This window comes from Otolemur garnettii, unplaced genomic scaffold (genome assembly GCF_000181295.1).
Source record: "Otolemur garnettii isolate 467f Iridium unplaced genomic scaffold, OtoGar3 scaffold00152, whole genome shotgun sequence".
NCBI lineage: Eukaryota > Metazoa > Chordata > Mammalia > Primates > Galagidae > Otolemur > Otolemur garnettii.
The window spans coordinates 381,849-386,453 of NW_003852547.1; the positions used below are offsets into that span (position 1 = coordinate 381,849).

The following is a 4,605-nucleotide window of genomic DNA, read 5'->3' on the forward strand; positions in this document are numbered from 1 at the left end:
TCGGTAGACTGCGGTGGAGTCACAGCTCCAGCAACCTCAAACTCTTGGGCTTAAGCAATTCTCTTACCTCAGCCTCCCAAGTAGCCAGTACTACAGATGCTCATCACAACACCCGCCTATTTTTTTTTATTGTTGTTGTCATTGCTGTTTAGCAGGCCCCGGCCAGGTTCCAACCCACTAGCCCCAGTGTATGTGGCCAGCACCCTAACCACTGAGCTACCGGCTCCAAGCCAATGACTCAACTCTTGAGACTGAGTTTCCTCACCTGAGGAATGGATGGGTGGGTAGAAGGTTGGACTAAGTGAATTTCTTGCAGTTCCCCTGTCTTTATGTTCAAGGAGTAGCTCTGGAAACAGTTCCAACAGTACTGACAAGCTACTCACTCCCAAGGCCTTGAGTGCCAGAGGGAAGGTAAATAGGAATGTCCAGAGCCCCTCTGGACACACTGGGCCCCACTGTCCTTGAGCTGCGCAGGGTCAGAGTCACTGTGGAATGGAGCAGAACAGAATCCTACAGGTGTACTTCCTTCAGGGTCTCACCCTAATAGTCCTTCAAGTCTCCCACCCCATCCCCAACTCTGTTCAAATGAAACTTTTTTTTTTTTTTGAGACACAGACTTACTCTGTCATCCTGGGTAGAGCACCACGGCCTCATAGCTCACAGTAACCTCAAACTCTTGAGCTCAAATGTTCTGTCTCAGCCTCCCAGTAGCTGGGACTACAGGCGCTGGCAACAATGCCAGCTAATTTTTCTATTTTTAGTAGAGACAGGTCACTCTTGATCGGGCCGGTCTCGAATTCATGAGCTCAAACGATCTACCCTCCTGGTCCTCCAGAGTATTAGGATTACAGGCCTGAGCCATCGCGCCGGCCCAAATTAAACTTTTGTTCCTACGTTTCCTCTAGATTCCCTCTCCTTACTTTCTGACAATACTCCTCTCTTAAAAAAATTCTCTTTTTTCGTTTCTTTCATTCCTGTTGGTTTCACTCTTCTCTCTTTAATAAAATCAGTTTGAGCCTTGGTTTCTCTTTTCTCCCTGCATGTGATTCGTGTCGGTTTCCCCCGACTTTCGCGTGAATGGTGTTTCACTTTCTCTCTTTGACCCCCGGGAGTTCCCGCGCCTGAGCTCCCCGGCTTTAGCCGTCTGGACGTGGCGTGCCTCAATTTCCCAGACTTTCTCGCTCCCTAACTCCGACACCTAATAGCCCCCAGCGCCTCCAAGATGGCGGCCACAGCCTCGATCCGCTTCCTGACGTCATCACGCTGCCCTCCGCTCAAGGCTCCCCTTCTGGAGTCGTCAGAGGTGGAGTCGACTAGGATGTGGAGGAGGAGTATCCTCCAGGGAGGTTCATGGGGGCGGGCACTATCAACTCGGGGGCCGGCCCGTGAGGGAACTTCGCTAGATGATTGGTTGGGCTTTGGGGCACACTCTAACACTCGGCACTGTTGGTCCAAGCCTCAGAGACAGGAGTGTCGATTGGCTAAGCGGCAAAGGCCAGACGAGCGGTGATTGGACGCGTTCGGCCGTCCCGCTGCGGCCTAGGGGAAGGTGGGAGGGGCGTCGCTGAGGGTGGCTGGGGGCGAGAGCGAGGCTGTGGAGCAGGCGAGAGGAGACGGCGGAGCTAGAGAGGCGTAGCGCTAGGGTGGCTGTGCAAGGGGAACAGTAGCCTGGGCCCAGGTCCGGGGCGTGCGAGACGGCAGAGGCGGGTGAGTACAAGTGGGCGCGCTGAGGGCCGGCCCAGCTCCCTACCCTACCCTGCGGCCTCCTCTTGCCACCTCGCCTGCGCACTGAGGGCCCGGGTGAAGCGCGCGCCGGGCGGCGAGGGCGGAGCTGCACCAACGGTCGGCCGAAAGCGCGGGTGACGGGGCGAGGGCCAGGCGGGTCGGGGCGGCGGGTGGGGAAGGGGTTGAGCCTTGGGGCGGGGCTGAGCGAAGAGGGGCGGGGCTTGGGCCGGGGGCTGGGAGGGACCGGGGCGGGGGAGGCCTTTGAGCTGTCTCTGAAGAGGGCACGGAGGCGCCATAGGGTGCTGGGGTAAAGGGCTTGTTTGTGAGACGAGTCCAGGACTGAAGGGGCTGGGGCGGTTAGACGGCATTTGGGTGCCTGGTGGAGGGTATAGGGAGTGAGATAGGAGTTAATTAAGTTAACACAGAGGGAAAATAGTTATGGTTGGGAAGAATTAGGGTAGTGAATTGGTGTTAGGGTTATTAGGAAATGAGCTAAGGGAGATGTTCAGGTGTAAAGTATGGGGTTAAATTAACATGTTAAACTGTGTTGAGAGGGTTGGGTACCCTTCGAATTCGTTGAGCGGGGTCTCTGTACGAGTGGGCTATGTTAATGTGAAAAGGTTTCTAGGTGACCCTAGAATAAGCTGGGAGGAAGTCTTTTTTTTTTTTTTTATTTTAAGTACAGGCAATTAGGCTGAAGTGAAGGTGGGATTTAGTTGTTGGGGGTGGAAGTTAGGTGGCAAGAGATCTGTGTACTAAAAGGGGGGGGTTCTAGACATTCCTGGAATGAGAATGAAATGGTAGGTTGCTAAGAAGTTGGGGGGCTATCCTGGTGAGAGGGTTTTGGGTGTGAAGAAGTGTCTGCTGAATGAAGGTGGTGATGGGGATTCTACATGAGAAGAATAGGAGGTCTGGGTATCTCTAAAGAGATTTGGGCAATCGGGTACGTGTGAAAGAAATTTAGGTCTGGATCTCCTCCTTGGAGTGGGTTACAGTATGGGGGGGATCTTTTTGGGAAGAAGAGTTAAGTTTAAAGTTGATGTGAAGAGGGGTTCTGAACATAGCTGGAACAGGTGGGGGGAGGTCTTTGCAAATGAGAAAAGAATAAGTTAGTATGTGAAGGAAGGTTTGTGTATGGGTTAGGGTGTGGGAGGTGCAAAAAGGGCTTAAGACAATGTGGAGAAGGTATTTGGGCATCTTCAGAATGGGTTAGGGTAGGCCTTCTTTGCAAAGACAAGGAGCTTAGGTTGACATGAAGAGAGGGTGTATCCCAGAATAAGTTGGGGTGGTTTTGTATGAAGAAGAGGGGTCTAAGTCATTGTGAAGAAGGAGTATTCATATTTCAAAGGGGGTTAGAATTGCAGATTCGTTCTGGGTAAAAAGTATTTTTTTTCTTGTTTGTTTTGTTCTTTGAGACAGTCTCACTCCATCACCCTGGGTTGAGGGCTGTGGCATCACAGCTCACAGCAGCCTCAAACTCTTGGGCTCAAGTGATCCTCCTGCCTCAGTCTCCTGAATAGGTAGGACTACAGGCACCTGCCACCATGTCTGGCTAGTTTTTCTATTTTTAGTAGAGATGGGGGTCTCACTCTTGCTCAAGCTGTTCTCAAACTCCTGAGCTCAGGCAGTCTACCTGCCTCACTGTCCCAGAGTTCTAGGATTACTGGTATGAGTGGACTGCCGTGAAGAAGTGATTAATGTGAATTGTGTCTGTAAAGCCTAGAGGCATGAGTTAGAATGGCGGAAAGGGTCTAGGTATGAAGAAAAGGATTAGGGCAGGCTTTTATGAAGATGGGTCTGGATATTCTGGGTGGAGGAGGAATTAGAGTGTGAGAGACCTTGATTTGTAGAGGAGGTTGAGTAATTTAAAGGGGGTGTGGGGACCAGCTCTGATAGAAAATCTAGCCCAGCGTTACGGTGGGTACCCATAGTCCCACCTCTCAGGAGGCTGAGGCAAGGGGATCAGTTGAGCCCAAGAGTTTGAGGTTGCTATGAGCTAAGACACCATGGCACTCTATTCAGGGCAACAGTGAAACTCTATCTCTTTAAAAAAAGGGGGGGGGGGCAAGTGGTGCCTGTGGCTCAAGGAGTAGGTCGCCCGCCCACCGCTGGAGTTGGTGGGTTCCAACCCAGCCTCAGCCAAAAACTGCAAAAAAAAAAAAAGAAAGAAAAAGGCCAGACTCAGCTATTCACACCTGTAATCCTAGTACTCTGGGAGGCTGAGATGGATGGATTACCTGAGTGTCAAGAGTTTGAGACCAGCCTGAGCAAGAGCAAGACCCCATCTCTAAAAATAGCTGGGTGTTGTGGTAGGCCCCTGTAGTTCCAGCTACTTGGGAGGCTGAGGCAAGAGGATCACTTGAGCCCAGGAGTTTGAGGTTGCTGTGAGCTAGGACATCATGGCATTCTACCAAGGGCAACAAAGTGAGACTGTGTCTCAGGGAAAAAAGGAGGGGGTGATGGGTATCATGAAGAAGTGTTTAAGGTGGGAAAGAGAATGCAGATATGTTAGTGTGAGAAAATTTGACAGGGGCAGGGAAAGTTGGATGTGAGGAATCTGTGCATCACAGCAAGAGAGATAATGGGCAGTAAAGGTTGTGTATAAAGGAAGAGGGGGGCAGTGCCTGTAGCTCAGTGGGTAGGGCGCCAGCCACATACACCGAGGATGGTGGGTTCGAATCCAGCCCGGGCCAGCTAAACAACAATGACAACTGCAACAACAACAAAAAAATAGCTAGATGTTATGGGTGGGTGCCTGTAGTTCTAGCTACTTGGGAGGCAAGAGAATCGCTTAAGCCCAAGAGTTTGAGGTTGCTGTGAGCTGTGACACCATGGCAGTCTACCAAGGGTGACATAGTGAGACTCTGTCTAAAAAAAAAA

At 51.4% G+C, this 4,605-nt stretch overlaps 1 protein-coding gene across 2 annotated transcripts in view; it reads left to right on the forward strand.

Annotated features, from left to right (window-relative positions):
- Window positions 1-1,544: 1,544 nt before the first annotated feature.
- ZNF574 (zinc finger protein 574) overlaps window positions 1,545-4,605 on the forward strand; it is a 6,824-nt gene continuing 3,763 nt past the window's right edge. The window contains exon 1 of one of the 2 annotated variants that reach the window (XM_012811224.2): window positions 1,545-1,707. The gene's annotated coding sequence lies outside the window, so the exon portion shown is untranslated. Of the gene's footprint in view, window positions 1,708-2,648; window positions 2,669-4,605 lie in introns of those variants that run through there. The other variant, XM_023518965.1, reaches the window with a different exon arrangement.